Below are 19,410 nucleotides of genomic sequence, written 5' to 3' on the forward strand. Positions count from 1 at the left end.
TTTGGCCCAGTTGTTGAATGCGTAAAACACAGCAAAAAAATAAGTCAATACATGCTTTTAACGAAAAGACAAATAAAATATAAAGAAGGCATAATGTCAATGTATGCATATACACAGAGTAACACATATGTATAATCAATTATAGGCAAAAGAATGTATATTTAAGAGAAACAAAACAGAAGTGAAAATCTTTAACCTTAATGGTATCATTTTCGGATGGGACCCTGTTTCAAAAGGAGAAAAGAATGATAAACAGTCATTTGTAAGGATAATATTCAAAGACTCTAAAAACCAAGTGTTAAAGAGTTTGGTTTTGACAGCTTCTCTTAAATTCCAAACTGAAGACAATACCTGATGACAAAGAAATGGTGTGTAAAGCTTAAAAGGAAATATAATAATCTAGGAAAATCCAAAACGTTCTAACAAACATCAATGCAATTTACAATAAAATTTCAAAGTGACACGGTTCTTTGAGATTATTTTTTGAAAAGCATAAATGCAAACGCAAGCCACAAAAATAACCTCTTTCTTTAATAAAGTAAAATACTTTCCCTTATTCGGAACCCCCATCTATACTCACAGTCTGAGCAAATTAAACCTACTTTCTGAAACTTACATTTGAAAAATGTAAGTTGGGTCAAAGAAACTGTAACCGTGGACAAGATGGTGGTATTTAAAGCAAAAATCTGGCTTAGGCAGGGGAAAAAAAAAAAAGGAAAGAAAAGGGGGAGAGAAAGGCCACAGTGATGCACTGATGGCGGGCAGAGTGGGCTGCAAGGCCAGTTGTATCTAACAGTTGTGCCCGCAACAAATGGTGCATTCATGAACTGCGTAAGCAGAGGCTGTTCAGAGGCTGTAAAGTCTGCACACGAAATGATGAGCGGCCGACTTTCCTGTTGTTCCACAGTTAAAAGACTAAAAAAAGGACTGAATTCAGTTAGAGGCACAGGCTGTCGCTTCAGCTGTGGCAAAATGGTGAGCAAGACGGTCTAGATAAAAAGGCTCCAAGTACCATTTATTCGCTTCTCAAAAGAGCTGGGCCTAATGATAATTGAGTAGACACCTCTACATAAGATAATCTCTAAGAGCTGGGGCAGGGGAGGCAGGGTAGAAACCAGAACATCCATCCATCCATCCATCCATCCATCCATCCATCCATCCATCTCCCCCCACCCCCATTTTTAAAGAAAATATTCAGCCTCTCCAAAATCCACAGCCTCAGACCAAGGGATTACGTGTCCATAGTCTATTACCTGTGACATAACCTCTCCATGGCCTAACAAAAGAAACATCTGGTACCAGCTACTCAGCATCCCTGATAATTGTCATTGTGCCAAGTTCTTAAAAAATTAATTAGTAGCATTTACACCTGCCAGTGTAGACAGCCTATCAGGGTTCTAGCACAGGTACCACAATACCTGCCTTCATAGAAAACTCAGGGCTGCAAGAAGCAAGCATTAGATGGGAGAATTTCAAGGTTTATATATCACTTCTTATTTTTATTTATTTTTAAAATTCCCAGTGGCTCAAAAGTATTCATTTGTCTCATCAGACATAAATATAAAAGTAACCCGTTTATAAATACAGCTTTGAATGCTAATTATTAGGGGTATTCATTAGAATCACCTGGGAAGCTTTTCAGAAGGATAAGTCCCAGCCTCACAACATGTTTTGGAGTGGGCCCTGACATGTGCCTTAAGGAAAAGTTCTCCCCTCACCCCCAGTTGAAGAATCACTGTTTTGGATGCTGCCACCCAGTGAAAAGGGAGCACACCAAGGCAGCACACCAAAAATGAGACGAGTGACAAAGTGGAGAGACTGTGCCAGGTGAGTCACTAGGTACTACGTTGCTCATGGAGTGAGGGCAATGGTGCCCTGGTGCAGTGAGCTGGCCACTTCAGGTTTTGCCCAGCCCTGTGACACAGACGAACCGGCAGGAGCCATGTGCCTCATCCACTTTGCCAGCTCAGGGCACACTCAGCAGGGCACGGTGGCAGGTGGCCTTCAGTCATCAGAAGTAAGGCTGACCGTCACCAAACCACCTGTTGTCCTCGGTGGTCATGCACTTAAAGTACAGAACATCAAGAAACTGCATCCCAGCTGCATGTGTTCCTTATCATCATCAACACACTGATTATGAAGGGAGAATGAGACAGACGCACCTCACTTTCAGGAGGGGCCCAGCACTGCTGGGAAGTAACTGAGTCTTAAAACCTGAAGCCACTTGAGGCCTGTTTGCTTGTATTCTGTCCCACCACCCCACTCTCAGAAGGCGGGTCACACTGGAAAGGAGAAAACAGGTGCCCAACACTCAGCGGGAAAGGACCAGGAGCCGTCCTGTTTCCAAGCTCAGCGAACCCGAACCGACTGCTGCCACTCTCCCCTCTCCTTGTCTCATGGAGCTCCTTCTCCCAGATCCTGGTCTGCTGCCTATAATGCCTGCACCATTCTGCTATGTAAAAAACAGTCTACATATATTTTCTTTTTTTTTTTTTTTTTTCAACGTTTTTTATTTATTTTTGGGACAGAGAGAGACAGAGCATGAACGGGGGAGGGGCAGAGAGAGAGAGGGAGACACAGAATCGGAAACAGGCTCCAGGCTCCGAGCCATCAGCCCAGAGCCTGATGCGGGGCTCGAACTCACAGACCGCGAGATCGTGACCTGGCTGAAGTCGGACGCTTAACCGACTGCGCCACCCAGGCGCCCCAAGTCTACATATATTTTCTAGCTACATGCTGCTTTCACTGAAAAACTGCCATCAGGTAAACCAAATGTGTTAACGTGGACTTGTTCTGGGAAATCAGTACAAAATACAAGTGGGCAAGCTCACGCCTATGCAAAACTTCTGAAAATCCAAAAGTGATCACAGGCTAAACGGCATCAAATTAGCAAAAAAAAAAAAAAGGGGGGGGGGACAGGACTTCGCACCGAGCGCACGCACTTTCTAATCTCTTCCTAAGAATTCACTTTTCAAAAACGAGCTCAATTACTAAACGGGCCCTTTGAAGATCTCTGGTTGTTCATTAAATTGCTGCTCGGCCGTCGCGGGCCGAGGAGAGCGCGTCAAGGTCTTCTTGGAAGGGAGGCTGGCACCGCCCACCGGGAAGGCCGGCCCGAGCCCCGCCCCCGCCGGCCGACCGACCGACCAATCCGCGCCCGCCGCCCTGACTGACGGCCCCGCTGCCCGCTCACCGGGCAGCCCAGCGCGGGCGCTGAGGTGGGGCGGGCGGCCCGAGAGGGCCCCGGCTGGACCCGCGCCTCCTCCAGGTCACCCCCGCAGGCCCCCCGTCCGCTTCCCACTGGCCGCCCTCGGAGGGGAGGGGCGAGTCCCCCGGGACAACGGCGCACACGCTTCCAGCCGTGCGAACACACTTGTGCTTCGACGGCTTCCCCAGCGCACAAAGGCTGGTCCGCCGAGGGAAGGGGCGGCGTGCCCAGGCCGCCTTCCGCCCGCGCGTCCTCCCAGGCCCCTCCCCGGCCCCCAGCCGGCCGCCCACCCGCAAGCCCGCAGCGGCAGCGCAGGCGACACCCAGCCGCACAGCCTGGAGTCTGCAGCCCGCGGGGGGACGCGAGCCTGAGGGGTGGCTCGGGTGTTCTCCCCGCAGCCCCCTGTCGTGCACAGGGCTCTGCCGTTGTGGTCGGAGCAGCCACAGGGATGACTGTGCAACGAGGGAGCCGGGCACGACACCGACACCCGGGGGGCAAGCTTTATTTGACTGCTTCCACACATTGCACTGAATTGAGGGGCAAGAAAGACGACAATATTTATTGCCAGTAATTCTAAAGACATGCATCTCCTTTAGAAAAAGCACAAGTCACGTTCCTGGTTTTGAAAAGGCTACAGAGGCGAAAGTTTTACAGTATTCCATGGTTTCTGAAAAGAGTATGTGTAGTCTCTATTTGGCCATATTTCATTCTAGCACTTGGTTTATGACTTAACGTGTTAACCCCTAGAACCAAACTGGTTATCTATCTGAGGGCAATCAATCCCAAATAATCTTTGAGAAAGTAAAAAAGACACCCCTATAAAATCGAAAGAGATAGTCAGAATCACCGTGATAAATGTTATAGTACTTCTCTGCTGGGACCTTGAAACACTTTCATTCTAGAAGGCAGCCCTGACAAAAGCTGAGATTTTTTTTCCCTTTTTCTTTTATTAAAGTAAAAACAATTTTAAAATCACTTGCCTGCCATTCAGAGGGAGCATCTGAAGAAATCAGTTTTAACTAGCACATGGAAATGCTAGGCAAAGTAGCCTTGTCTTAGGCTCACGTAACTCGAGAGGCTATTTAAAATGTGAAACTGGATGTCTTCTCCCTAAATTCTCAATAATTTCTAAAAACTCAACATCCATGTGACCTTGGACTCTCTCATTTTCATCTGTCTCTTGCAGTGCACTCTCTTTGCTAACCATTCAGCACACTGCAAGCCCTGATAAAAGTAGTTAATGTTTACTGAAACCTGTGCATGAACTGTACTAAACCCGATAGGAGTGAAAAGGCAAAGTTCTGTTAACAGCATCCATGTACAATAAAACAAAAAGAGGGGGTGGGGGACAAAGAAGGGAGGAATAATTTTTTTTTCCTTCTGATTTGAACTTAAAATTTCTCACTGATGAATAAGCCAATTATATACCACCAAAGATGCTTTTAATCTGTTACCTTTTGGGAAAATCTTGGACACAAATAAACTTCAACTATTTAACCATTTTCTCAATGTTTCTTTCCAGAACTTAAAACTGAAACCAGCCTTTTAGATCTCATATTCTCTTACTTGTTTTTGAAGGCCTAACTACCTACCTGATCCATAACCAGGTTTCCTTATACTCTTATTCATCTAAAGAGCTGTTTACAGATGGCAGCTGAAGAACTATTTCATGCAAACACAAATTTAACATCTCAATGGTTATCATCTAAAATATTTTTTCTTCCCTTGACTCTTTACTTTTTCAAATGTAAAAATAGTTCACTTCACTATGGTCTAATCAGATCTTGAATTCTAACATTTCTTACCATTACATTCATTCTAAGTACAGAGTTAAATATCAGAACTTACTGATCTTTTTCACTTACTGATAATCTGTCTTTTTCTCACATTTCCACATGATCCCTTTTTCTCCCATTAACTCAGTTAAAAGAGTATTTCAACTTACACACATACACACACAGACCGTATCCAGAACAGGATGCTCTCAGGTGTTTAAAGCCAACTTTCTCTCTCCCCCATCCCCCCCCCCCCTCCCAGCTTAAAGGGCAGCAATAGAACCAGTCACCTTGGAAACAAACATCACCCAGTGTTTGCAGAACAAACAATGGTACCTTTTCAGCCAGTACCAGGCAGGCAGGCCAAGGGGCAGCCGAGCAATTCTGGGCCGGACAGGAGTGTTAACATATTGCATTCATTCAGTGCACGAAAAAGTAGTTCAGTACTGAAAATGAAGTGCTCTCAAACGTGTGAACATTTGGCTAGAAACCATAGACAAAGCAAGTAAGGTTTAAAGTCAAATAAGGCTACCCCTAGTTAGAAAAAAAAATCTTTTCATTATTTTTGGAATTGTTTTACATAGCTCATGAATAAGGTAAACTAAACTCCTGTCACTGAGAATTACCTTCTCCAGCAACCAGGAAGAAGCTGCTTAAAATCTTTTCAAAGAGCATGTTTCATCTAATCATTCCTACAAAAACCATCCTTTTCATATGCCACCATATATTGGTTTTCAAAACATCTATTACTTGGCACTTTAACCCACAAACTAATTTCTAGTACTGGCTCAGATCTGACTGTGCGCTAGAAAATTAAATGTCTTCTTAAATACAGTGCCAAACAGATAAATAAATCTGTAAGGGCCCCTGGATAACTTTTTGACCTTGGATAACAGCAATGACTAAACTTTCACTTACTGAAGACTTACAAAAGCTAATCATTTGGGTAGCTGAAGTCTGAGAGGGAGAGTCTGTTACAGTTTTTAAAAAGCTCCACAGCACAGTTAACATCCACAACAAAAAATACACAAGTGTTCCTCAGATCCTCCAGAATGAAAATTTTTAAGTGTTAAAGTAACAGTTTCCTCCTTATTCTGGGTGTGTGCCGGAGTTTTCCTTCCCACCAATTAAGAGAGGAGGCTGGGCCCAACTGAATTCTTTGGACGGGAGTTTGATGTCAGTTAAATACCGCAGTAACTGGCATTTTCTATCACCTCCAGACGAAGGGACAAATGCCTAATTAACATGGACCAACATGCAGCTTAAACTGGAAAAGTGCCTGTCCTTTTTCTTTCTTTTCTTTTTTCTCTGAGATTTAGGTCTTTAACATCCTTGAGTTAAAGCGCACAAAGGGTGTCTAATGCCATCTGACTGAGGTGTAAAAGTCTAATTAACTAATGCTTTTTTTGCGGCGACAGTAAATCAGCGAACATTATTAATCTTCCTGACTGGGCCTGAGTGTGTGAAGAGGGCTTTTGAAAGGGAACTAAACAGTGATACTGGGTGCCCTTGAAAATGAAAAGGAACCCTGCAAAGTGACGACTGATAATCCTAAAAACTACCGAGAAATACTTTAAAATACCACCGCTGGGCGCAGCACTAGGCCCTGTGCTCTCAAAACCATAAGGCTGTGGCTCCCGGGGCCGGAGAGGAAGAGGAGGAGCCAGGCCGGCAGCTGAGAGCCGCTCTGCTCTCCCTTCCTCTCCTTCCAGTATCACGCAGGCGCCCTGGGAGGGCAGAACCCGAACCCTCCACTCCTGCATCTGATTCTGCACCTTTGCAAGTAATTTTTTTTTTTTTTTCTTTTAGTAGAACAAGCGAAAAGTATTACCCGGAATCGTCAGGGCAAGTGACTCCCACAGTTTGGCTAGTTTCAATCAATCCATACAACAACAATCCAAGCATTTGGCTTCTTGGTTTTACTGCCTGTTCGACACCAAAAAAAAAAAAAAAACCAAAAAACAAACAGAAAGCACACATGCACATCATACTCACATCAGAAAAGCATAGATTTATCGAATGCATTCACTGAATGCCAAAATGTGAAGAGAGAAAGCCAAGAGCCAGACAAGGAACTTCTGCACCACGGCCTGCTTGGCCCAGTCTGCAAGGATGGTAACTGCTGTCAGCCCCTCCACCCTCTGCTCTGGATTCCAACTCGTTGTCCCCCCAGCCACGCACCCCATTCCAGAAGGCAAGGCCCTGAGGAAGGCACTTTCTCAGTCCCACGCTGCCCCTGCCTCCTCCCGGGCCTTCCCAGAAAGCTGGGGCCCCAGGCTGAGCGTGGAGAGCCAGCACTAGGCTTTGGGGAAGGAACTCCCAGGGCTGTGCCACTCCCGTCCCCACATCCAGAGGAGTGGCAAGGTCCAGGGCAATGACCCCAGCTGCATGCAGCTTCCTCCATCTTCTCGAAGACATCTCGGAGGGGCAGAGTTGGGAAAGGAAGTGAAAGGAGGACCAGGTGCCACGGTGGCTTGATCTTTCCCCATCCTTAGTATTTCTATCAAGTTTCTGTTTCACTGCCCCTCATCTAAGGGGTATGGGAACCTTTTTAATGAAATTCTGCGGGAAACGCAACAGGTTTGATTAATGACGTGTTTCTGCAAGCCACCTGATAATAAAGCACCCTTGAAACATCAGGTTCAGAACTCAAAACATTTTGATTAAAGATATTTATGTTTTGTTTATAGATTTAAAGGTCTTTGAAGACTGCTCTTCATTACTTGGTACACTGTTACACCCCCAAAATCATCTTTTCTCCTGTTCAAAAAGTAAGGTAGGTTCAGAGAAACCTTTACTTATGTATTCTAAACCGACAATGCATCTGTAACCCCTCCTCCAATAACATCTCTTACAAAAAACTTAGTGAGCTACTATGAATTATCTCCATATTGCCAAGTCACTGAAACCTGAAGCAAACTACAGATGGGGAGAAAAACCCCAGCTGACCGAACAGTTCTTCAAAATAAACTCAGCTGAAATCTTAAGATAGAACTCATTTCTATTTTTTTTAAAGATAATTACTAACATCTATAAAACAAAGAAGAAAGAAAGTGCAGATGGAGTCCCCTTTCCAATCAAACCTCTTTTAGAATCAGAACTGCAAAATTGTCTTGGAATTCTTGAAATTGTGTTTGGAGGGTTTCTTGCCTGGAAACCTTTGTGAGGTCAGTGTTCATCAGAAGGAAGCACCGCCTGTGATGTGCACTGGGAAAGTCTCACCGCAGCTGCGGGCATCAGGCAGGGGAGGCACTGGTCCCACTGTGCAGACAGCAGTGGCCCTGTAACTCACAGTTCAGGTGACTCTAGTCACAGGCCACCTCTTTCACCAAGTCTGCTTAGTGAAAATAATTCTTCCTGTCTCCTTTAGGAAAAATCCAGTTTTATTTTTTTTGCAGAAAATCCAAACAACATGGTCTTTTCTGGGTAGTAGCTTCCCCAACCCTGCTCTTTCCCAGGCTCAACTGATACGTGCTTACTGTGTGCCCTCTTTTGCTTGCTAAGACACTCCTGAAGGTTCACTGGAGCAAGCAACTTGAAAAGGCTATGTAAGTTTGAAATAAAGATTACATGCAACATTTTTTTGAATTTGCACAGATACCACATACAATGTAAACAGAATACCTGCTCCCAGCCTTAACTAATCAGAAAACCAGAGGGATGCTTTTCCTTCATATTATACAGCTGACATCAGAAATGAGGTGGCTAAGTCTCCTACCCGCATCTGGGTGGTTAAGCAGTGTAAGGATTTTGTTGTCAGAGCCCAAGAGTAGTGTTGTGTTGTTTGTTTGTTTATTTACTGAGAGAGGGGGGAGGGGCAGAGGCAGAGAGAGAATCCCAAGCAGGCTCCACACTATCAGCACAGAGCTTGATATGGGGCTCAATCTCACAAACTGACATCATGACCTGAGCCAAAGTCAAGAGTTGGATGCTTAGCTGACTGAGCCACTCAGGCATCCCTAAGAATAGTGTTTTAAGAGGTATCACTACTGAACAATTACTAAGTCACTAACACCCTCATTTTAAAGAGAAGAAAATAGAACCTCAGGTGCATGGTTTTTGAGGAAGGTCTCACTTCACTGGCAGGTCCTCTGGCTGCTGCTCTGCCTTAAAGAATACTTAGAAATAAAGGATAAATAGATAAATAAAGGATACTTAGAAATTCCCTAGTTTTATGGTATTTATCCTTGATATGGAAGGACAATAGTGTCTAGCCTCACAAAAGCTTTTCTGTTTACTTCTACTGATTAAAAAGAGAAAACACTGCCTGGGAGCATCCTTAAGTCACCTCCTAAGAATATGATAACGGAAAGAGATTCTGCCCATTTTACAGATGGAAAAACCAAGGTGCAAGGTGCAGTATCTTTCCATTAACCATAATCAAGGCTGGGCTGGGTTTAGAACCTGACTAGTCACCTAGGCTGCAAATCCAGCCCTCTCTCTAACAGATCATATGAAATTAATCAGAAGGGCCAAGGGAGATATGCCATTAAGGTCTGTTGAAGTGTTTCTGATTCAGTTTACTTCTCCAACATTTCTTCCTTTGAAATAATGAGGAGCAGGTTGGGTGGGCACCTCTGGAAGCTTCAGTAGCGAGCAGATGGAACGGAATGCATCCTCCTAACCTGTCACATAAAGGCCTTCAGATCTTGCACCTGTGCAGCTGTTCCTGGAGTTCGAGCATCTCATTTGCCCTCTAGAACTGATCTAATCGTTATTTTCCTAACATTCGACCTCAGAATTCTTCATATGTAGGATCCATTTTCCTCTAGGGCAGATGCCCCAGGGAGCTAGTTCAGGGGGTCCACTCATTCATACGCTCATCAAGCATCCGCAAACCAAGTAAACCATACACATACACATATATGTACTGTTACTTGGCAAGAGTGTGAAGATGCTCTTGTAATAAACTAATTCCATGAAATGTGTTATTTTAAAGAATTTTTTGTCGGAGACTGCCAATAGAATCTATAATTGAAATTGTGCTTGCTCTGGAAAAAGTTTTTCCATTACAATAGGTCCTTATATTGGGAAAAATTGGGAGTAACTGCTCTAAAATGTCCAAATAACATGACATTAATTGAAGCAAAATACCCAATTAAAAACACAACCACAGGTAAACTACATATCACATTGTATGTAGCATTCACAACACCGTGTCATACATCGGATGGGAAACTTCTTCTCAAGACAGTCTGGCCCTCTGGAAGGACTTTTTGAACTGCTCAATTTGCTTTTCATCAGTGACTGATTGGTTTAGAGTAATAAGAGGACAGATCATATGCTAATCAAAAAATAAATATATTGTTTCAGTGTTTTCCTCTTTAGAATAATCAATCTCTGATTAACTTTAATAATTCACAGTAAAAATTTTAATCCTCGATTGGCTTCATTTAACCTAGGAAAATACCCCTCCTCCCTTCACATGATGAATGCCCAGGGAATGCAAAATAATGAAAGCATTACCCTATGGCCCTCTCCCCTAAATTATGCACATCCAAGTAATGTGATTTTCATGTTAAAGAACATTTAAATACATCAGCAGATACTTATCATATCACATTAAATTTTTAACAGATTTGGTATAAAGGCGTGTACAAAAATGGGCTTTTTAATTGTCTACAAATGTAATGAATCCCATTTTAGTAGTAGGTTATGTTTTCACATAAGACCACCTAGAAGGACATACATTAAAAGTTACTTCAGACTCATGAAAGGAAATTTTACTTTGTGCTTTATTAGCTTTTTTTCCCTTTTTGTTCATTTAGAATTTCCTATGGTGAGAATGAGTTAAAAATGCAACGAAATAACAAAATCCTAATGGGGAAAAAACAAGTTTGTAGACTTAGGAATATTTCCTTTGCAATCCAAGGGACAGGATGACAGGGGGTTTGATGTCTCTCACACTCCCTCGTATTATTTCCAGTAAATATGAACATTTTATAATGAGAAATGTTCACATAGTACAGCGATTCTGATTTACTGGCTCTTGATAGGATCTACTCACTAACATCCTCAGCAGGAATGCGGGGGCTCCTGCAGAGGGTTCGGACAAGCCCACGGAGGACAAATCTCTGGCAGTCTGGACTTGACAGGGTGGCTGACGCTGAAGAGAGCTTAACCTGCAAGACCAAGTCCTGCCCCACCCTCCCCGCCAGCCTGTATCTCTCTAGGCCTCAGGTTCCTCACCTGTAAATTAAGGGGTTCTAAGGAACAACTGGACGGTGATCCCTCAGGCCCTTCTGGGAGAATATTCTGACTAGAAACAAAGCAGACGCAAAATATAATTTAATCAAATCTTGCTCGTTGCAGCCATTTGCCTGGGGTAGATTTAAACTGATTTCACCAATGTTATTACTTGTTATGGCTTGACGGAGAGTACAGCACAAATAGGGACATTCGATTAATAAAATTAAAAGTTTTCAGTGGCTAGCAAATTTTCAGCTTTGCTGATTTGTAGGTCAACCCTGCCCCAAATGAAGCCACCTGCAGACGAGAGATTTGAAACACAGCAAAAGCAATGCCACTCATCCAAGCTTTATGCTGTGCCAGACACTGGGTAAGTATTTATAGTGTTTTATATCATGCCCTACAATCCCATGACATAGATCTGATTACTCCCTACACTTTACATGTGTAAAAAAGATCTGTTAAAAAAAAAAAAAACAGAAGATCTGTGGTGTAAAGAGCAAAAGCAGCTCGTAACTGTGGCGTGTGCCGAAGGGCAAGTCACATACCTCTCCGCCTCACTGCCTCCACCTATAAAGTGGGTTAACAGAACCCCTGCCTCATTCCTGCATTCATTTGATGAGTACTACCGAGCACCAGATGTGCCAGGCACTGTGGTTAACATGCTTGGAGTCATGGAGGAACAAACCAAAAAAAGGAACAAAAAGCCCTCCTGGAGCATATACTCCAGCATAAGGAAAACATAACACGTGCCTAAAAATCTAGTGGGTACTTGATTAACATTAGCTTCCTCACTTCCCCCTTTAGGCACGGAAAAAGCATTAGAAAACAAATCCAACAGAAGCCATGGGCTCCGAGTCAGCCCCAAGGGAGAAATTTCTACCCAAAGAAATACAGAAGAGCAAAGATTAATTAAGAGCACCTGTAGTGAAGGACACTGGCTGGGGCTCAAATTTGGACTCTGTCACTTAGGCTGGAGTGACTCCAGGCAAATTATTTAAAGGCTCTAAGCCTCAGCTTCCCCATCTGTAGAATGGAGAGAACAATGACCTCACAAGGTCAATGCAAAGACTAAAGGAGACAAGGCACAAAAAGCTGGGGTGCACAGAGTCTCCTGCATATTAAGGGTATCTGGTTTGATGAGGACCATCTCCTCAGACCCCACCTTCTGTATCTGCAAGATGTGAATACACTGGCTTGGTAGGGTTCTTGTAAGGACTATGGAGATCATGCATGAAAAGCATTTACCCTGACTGGCACATGATGGGTGCACAGCTGCTTCTCAGAAATGACTGCACACAAATGAATGGGAAGGGGGCAAGGAGGGCATCCTCACGGACAGAGCTCAAAGGGAAAGAGCTGGGGAGGCCACACGTGGGGCAGGAGCCGTGAGGAGCAATTTGCTCCTTACAGAGGTGCTGAGTGTGTGTCCATGGAGCAGGATCAGATGCAGATAGTTGTGAAATGACAGACCCACTGAGTCTGGGTCACCTGGGGCGGCAGCTGGCGTGTGTGGATTATGCATCCAGCTGCCTCTCTTTCGGGCACTTTCCAGCTTCCCCAGAGGGTCGAAGAGCAAAGGAAAGGTGGGAAAGGGCTTTGGACTTTGCAGGGTTCTACAGGAAGGCTACAGAGGGTAAAAATGATATACGGGCGAGTTATCAGTAAAACTCCTACATCCAGGCTCCCTTTCTCCCCAAGCAGGCAGTGAGCGTGTCCCTGCTGTCCTTTTGGGCTGTGGTGGACACCACAGTTTCTCTCACCAGGAACCACCAAAGACAGCCACAGACTTAAAAACCGGCTGGTGGGGGAGGCTGGTAGACTGGCCCCAGCCTCTGGGGCCACAGTGCTCCAGGTAGGGTGTCCACACAGCACATCTCAGGACACACACGTGCCAGGAAAGCCTTCCGGCCCCACCTTCAGTAAACCAGTGCTATTAAGGGACAAACCAATATGCCAACATTATAAACATGATATGGTGTTTCAGCGAACAAGCCCCCCAAAGGGATACACTAGACCATAAGAACCTGAACCTTCTACCAAGCAGGTCTCCACTGCCCTGGGCACCCTCCCTACCACACATCATGCTCTTGAGGGTAGCTCACCTGGAGTTGATAACTTAGAAGTCAAATATTAAGCCCAACATATGTGATTCAGCTTTTAAATGAGTCTGTCTATGGCTGTAAAGAAATCAAGCCTCCCTGCGGGTCCACATCACTCCGGTGGCGTTAGGCACTTCAGAGATCCTGAGCACTGCTTGGTTCATCCTGTACCAGCCGACGTGGGAGGCACTCTCTGCCTTGGGCCAGAAACGAACAGGGAAGTGAGCCACGGCAGCCACCCGGAGCACAGACATGCCACACTCCCCATTCTGAGGATGCCTCTAAAGCATGCTCAGGCCAACCTGTCACTTCTCCGCTCGAAACCTTAAGGCTCCCTCCCACTTACAGAAGCTCCAGGTCTCTACCTCACCCTGCCCCAGGTAGCCCTCCAACCCTATCATCTTCCAGTACACGATCCTCGATCCCAAATGACACCCGAAACGCCACACCCCACCTGCCCCTCTATGCCCACACTTCGGTTTCTTCTGTTAGCCTCAGCCTTCCCACGGGTGCTAGGTCTGGGGTCCACACTGCAGTGCGAATTCCTTTCCCATCGTAAACTCCCAAAGGCAAGAACCACCACGCTCCACCATGCCTCAACCTAGTGTCCTAAATGCAGGAGCTGGCTTGTTTAGGGATATTTGTGAGGCCTTCAAATACTATGTTATGCTCAAATCTAAGCAAACTGTTAAAGAATCAAGGTTCCAAAATGCTAGCTACAAGCTCTCCAGGTACAAAGGCGTAATGAGATTTTGTGTAACAAAAGAACATCCCTTAAAACAGCGGAGATAGGCCAGAACAGGAAGCTTCCCGGCAGTCTGACACTAGCCGTGTGACCTCAGAAACACGAGCACCACTAACCCTCAGCTTCCGGTCTCCGAAAAGAGGGGAATGATACCCACGCCCCATCCATGGAGTAACACACACAACCAGCCAGCACAAGGCCCTGGGCACACCCAGCGCTTTCCTTCCCTAACCTGTGTGCCTGGCTGTCACACAATTCCATTCCCCTCCTGGTCCCCCAAAGCCCCACTGTAGCCAGCACCCCACTTCCTCCAGCTCATGTCTAGCACAAATGAGAGACCATGTTCAGAAACAACACTGAACAAAGGAGGCTGCCAACAGCTCACAGACTCGTAACATAGAAAATCAGTTTTTGGGGATAGAGATCATTAACTTTAAGGTCTATGTTGTGTCCTACCTCCTGAATCGAGGGGACCCGCCTACATTTTTCACAGCCCTCTCAGCCAGGTCCCTCAGTCCATGAGTACCGGCTTTGAAATGTATCCAGCCACACATATAAAATTGAACACGTCTTCCCCAGAGGGCAGAGGACTCTGAAAACCTAAAAGAAAAGGCAATATCGTGTCCCTACTGTAGTTAATAAACCACTGATTGTCTTTGGGGCCTGCTATGTGACTTCCTACACACACACACACACACACACACACACACACACACACACACACACCCACCCACCCACCCACCCAGGCAGGGGGGTTAAGCCCTGGGCACCAGAGCTCCCCTTCCAGAGTGACTTCATCTACAGAGAGGCAGGTGGAATCTGAGCAGAGGGCTGGGGCATGAGAGGCACAGCCACTACCTGGGTGAGTTCAAAGGCACAGGTGAGCAGGCAGGCCCTGCTCAGGGCGCTTCCTCTTTAGGAACAATTTCCACCAGGGGCTCTCAGCCCCCAAAACCTTCAGCCCCAGGGTCATCCAGACTGCAAAGGAGCTAGCCCTCTGCCTGCTCCCTCTGCAAGCCCATTCACTCCCAGCTGACAAACTGGTGATTACAATTACAACATAAATAATTCCCTCTGACTCCCAGTGTCCACTCCCAGAGGGAAAAGAAGGAGTCTCTCTCCTCCAACTAATTCCGCTACCTGATAAGCCTAAATAAGTACCAATGAGTAAAACACAACTAAGGAAGTTTAAATATAGCTGGCCTGAGTTCTATTTGCTGAAATAAAGCTCCCACCTCTCAACCAGATCATGTCACATTTCAGAGGGCAGCCCACACATCCTAGGCTGAAAAACCTCTGGTGGGGGGGAGGCGCAAGGGAAGGTAAATTATCCTGTTAAACGCAGCACCAAATTCTAAGTTCCTGCTACACTTTGCTGGACATGTTGTCTCCTCCACTGCCTTCTTTTTCTAAAGGGTTAGTTAGCAGTGTTCTTTCTCTGAGACAAGCCGCTCACATCATGGCCCCACTTCAAAGCATGTGATGGCTCATCACTGTCTACACAAGCCAGCCTGTCTCTTTTTACAGAATCCCATCTCAACATCCCTCCATCCCTAACTCAGCTCAACACCCCTGGCCCTACCCCTCCAGCCAGACCCTACTTCCTACCCTACCCTGGCCCCAAAGAAGCCTCATATTTCTGCACTCCAGGGCCAGTACAAACACTGCTCTTCTGCCTAGAAGTCCGTTTTCCCTTCCCCACTTGTTTCTCCACATGGCCAGCCCTTCCCATGTGAAGACATCACTTCCTCTTTCCTCCCACTACTTCCCACTCCTGGGTCCTCTGCCTGCCCCCATGTCCCTGCTGGCTGTGATGCACCGGGGAGTTTTAGGGCACGCTTTGCTCATCCTTTCATCCCTGGAGCTTAGTACCTGGGGAAAGTGTCGAGAAGTGACACTTCCCGATGCAGGGAAGCTGATGGTGGTATTCCACGGAGGGTTGGAAAGGGGCACAGAACGCTGGCCTCCCAACCCACACATCTTGTCCCTACACTCTGCTGAAGCTATCAAATTGCCACAAGCAAAATGACCACGACCATAATAGTAGCAGTAAGCAGAAGATAGCCCATTTACAATTGAGCTGGCAGCACACAAGGCTGAAATTTTCTATTGGTTACCAATTTCAAAACAATCCTTCTCCACAGACCCACCGGAAACAGGAAACAGACCATCAAGCACTCATTGCAATTCGAGATCTGCCAGTTCCCATAACTTGCTCAGGCACCCCCAAAAAGGGGAGGAACGATGCACACTGGTGACCTCCATCCCCAAACATCCTAAGGGAGAAAGGACGGCTTTCTATCACTGCCCTCCAGTCTACAGTGCTCCTATTGCTTAAAAAGCAAAGCAACCAAAGAACATTACCTTCCAAAGGCTATCTCCCTTGCATATGGACAAAGTTTAAGATCAGGTTAGTAATTAGATCAATTGCTACACCCCCTTCACTAGTTAGCACAGATGACTGAGCCGCTTATGTCATTGATCCTGAACCCTAGCATCTTGAGGCAAAAATCTTGAATTAATTTTTTTTTTTTTTAAGTTTTTTAGTTATTTGAGAGAGACAGAGAGAGACAGCATGAACAGGGCAGGGGCAGAGAGAGAGGGAGAAAGAATCCCAAGCAGGCTCCACACTGTCAGTGCAGACCCTGTTGTGGGGCTCAAACTCACGAATCATGAGCTCAAGACCTGAGCCGAAATCAGGAGTCAGACACTTAACCAACTGAGCCCCCCAGGTGACCCCAAATCTTGAATTTATATATTACGTGACAGCCTATTATAACATAAAACAGCAAGGGGCCTGTTTTCAAGGCACCGGCCCTACTGAAACCCAAACCAACACTCAATTTCCCCAAATGATTATAGAGCTGACAGGTCTTAGGCTTTTCCAAAATGGCCCACATACCGTTCTTACTTTGAAACAGAGCTCGAGCACTTTCAGTGACATTGAAAGCAGGCCTGAGAGCCAGGCACGCACCCCACTACCCATCACACGGAGGGCCAGCAGAAGCCCCAACTCCAAGCCCTCACTCTTCCACTTTGGGGGCATCTCTTACCACACGAGAAAGACAACCTCCGATCCACTGGAACCTCTCTAATGGGGTCACGGGGGAAGTTTAGCTTCCAGAAAGATCTGTGCAGGGCTTCATCACTGGGTCTCTCCTATAGTGCCAGTGGGAGGCTCCAGGGACAGACACTTCCCTCCAGCTGATCTGTGAGCCAACACCACACCACCTGTGCAAGCCTCTCACTCCAGCAAACACACACCTCCCCTCCTGATCTTCCACTGAACGCATAGTCTGTCTAACTCCTCTTATCAAATGCCAGATAACCTGCCATTTCCAGAAGCCAGCAACCCTGTCACACGCTTGTTCCTGCACACCTTTCCCCTTGATGGTACATACCAATGGGCTCTACACATGGCAGGTGTCAGAGAATATTTATTTGGTGACTGGATCATGGGGTGAGCAGTGGCCACAAGCACAGGGTCTCGACTCGGGCTACACAGCGCCGGTTGCCACTCTGGGTCCCCATCTCATCTGAATAATGAGCATAATAACTGACCTACATCATAGGGTCAAAGAGTCGTTGTGAGGAAATGAATGAGACCATCCGTGTCAAGAATTTAGGACAACGGTGACTAGTACATGCTCCATAAATGTTAGATGTCATTACTGCTGCTCCCAGTATCCACGTGGAGTGTGTGTCCACCTGAAAAGCCTAACCACCAAAAAAGGGTGAAAATTAAAGCAGAATAACTTGAGATTTTTGTCATCAGATTGGAGTCATCGATTAAGTCCAGCAAGGGCAGAAGAGAAACTGAAAGACTTAACCTCTAACTTCTGGTTTATCTGATTTAAAACAAACACAAGCAGGCCTTGTCCGGTGATGTTTTTCACCAAAGGTGGTCTCTAACCCAAATGCGGTCTATAGAACGTATTTAAAGGCAGACTTCCCTGTACTATAAATGACCACATCACAGTTTCTGCTGTTTAAGGGTGGTGTCTATGTATTCAGCTTTCTGTAGAGACACAGGCGGCAGCACTCACTATGATGAGACCTCCAAGGGCTGGCCAACCACAGGAGCCTTTCCAAAATTTCATGGGCTATATAAAGGTAACGATGAAATAAAGCTGCCGAGCCATTTTGATCACATTCTCCAAGTACAGTAATTTGACCACACTACCTCCCCAAGACAATTACACTCCCCCCTTTTTCTAGAGTATTCCACAACACGGATGCATGACTGCACACCATCTACTCTCCAATGGACAGATAAAGAGCAAGTGTCTACCCACATGCCATGATTATCACCCACATCAACATCAAGCGCTGCTCAAAAAAAGAAAACAACAATGAAAATGACAGGAGGTGTAACTACCCAGGGTTCTCAGCACTTACTGCCATGACATAACCAAACGCACATGGAACTGACTCATTCTAAGGCAGCACAGGCACTTTCCTAAGGAAAAAGTAATCTGTGCAGCACCTATCCCAATGCCACATTCTTTTTTTTTTTTTTTTTTTCAGTTTATTTTGAGAGAGAACATGCCCTCATGAGCACAGAAGAGGGGGGAGAGCAGAGAGAGAGAGAGGGAGAGAGAATTCCAAGCAGGCTCTGCGCTGTTCGCATAGAGCCTGACATGGGGGCTGATCCCACAAACTGAGATCATGACCTGATTCGAAATCAAGACTTGGACACTTAACCAACTAAGCCACCTAGGTGCCCCCAATGCTATGTTCTTAGCAAGACAACAATGGCTATGGTTTTCCAATGAAGGGACATATCATGGACAGATGGAAGATCATGGAAGATCACACAGCCTGTCCTTACTGATACCCCCTTGAAATTCTCTGGAGAAAGCTCATTAAAATTCCAAAGCATGTATCTTTTTATTAATTTGTTTCATGAACCTCTTCAGGAGCTTTACATGAAATATATTAAACTTTCATTCACTTAATCTTAACACAGCAGATGGTCTAATATATCCAGAAGGTAGCCACACAGAAGACATTCCAACATCCCAATGTCTAGGGAACCTAGCACCATCGAGCCCTTCAACAAGGGGTATCAGGATGCAAATACACAACTGTTTAGAGAAAAATAAATTACCCAACAGACAGTGTGTGTTCTCATCACTGTCTAGGGTTATGGATGAGTTATCCAACAGGGAACTTATAGGTTTGTCACAGATACTGGCTACTGAATATACTACTGACAGCAATTCTGGATATTCATCACAAGGCCATTACCTAGTAAGTTTTATTGGCAACACACTTCTTGTTAGACCTCCAAATCCACAGCTCACTGTCAGGTTGAAAGACGTGAGTTGTTTGCATAGTACCTTAAGATTTAAATTTTCAAAAAATATGCTTACACCCAGTTTTTAAAGC

General features: G+C 45.5%; 1 protein-coding gene across 7 annotated transcripts in view; it reads right to left on the reverse strand.

Annotated features, from left to right (window-relative positions):
• RREB1 (ras responsive element binding protein 1) overlaps positions 1–19,410 on the reverse strand; it is a 133,688-nt gene that overhangs the window by 101,281 nt on the left and 12,997 nt on the right. Inside the window, exon 1 of one of the 7 annotated variants that reach the window (XM_042985779.1) lies at positions 5,154–5,225. The exons of the other annotated variants lie outside the window; for them this stretch is intronic. The gene's annotated coding sequence lies outside the window, so the exon portion shown is untranslated. Of the gene's footprint in view, positions 1–5,153; positions 5,226–19,410 lie in introns of those variants that run through there. 7 annotated transcript variants of the gene reach the window in all.

This window comes from Panthera tigris, chromosome B2, assembly GCF_018350195.1.
Source record: "Panthera tigris isolate Pti1 chromosome B2, P.tigris_Pti1_mat1.1, whole genome shotgun sequence".
NCBI lineage: Eukaryota > Metazoa > Chordata > Mammalia > Carnivora > Felidae > Panthera > Panthera tigris.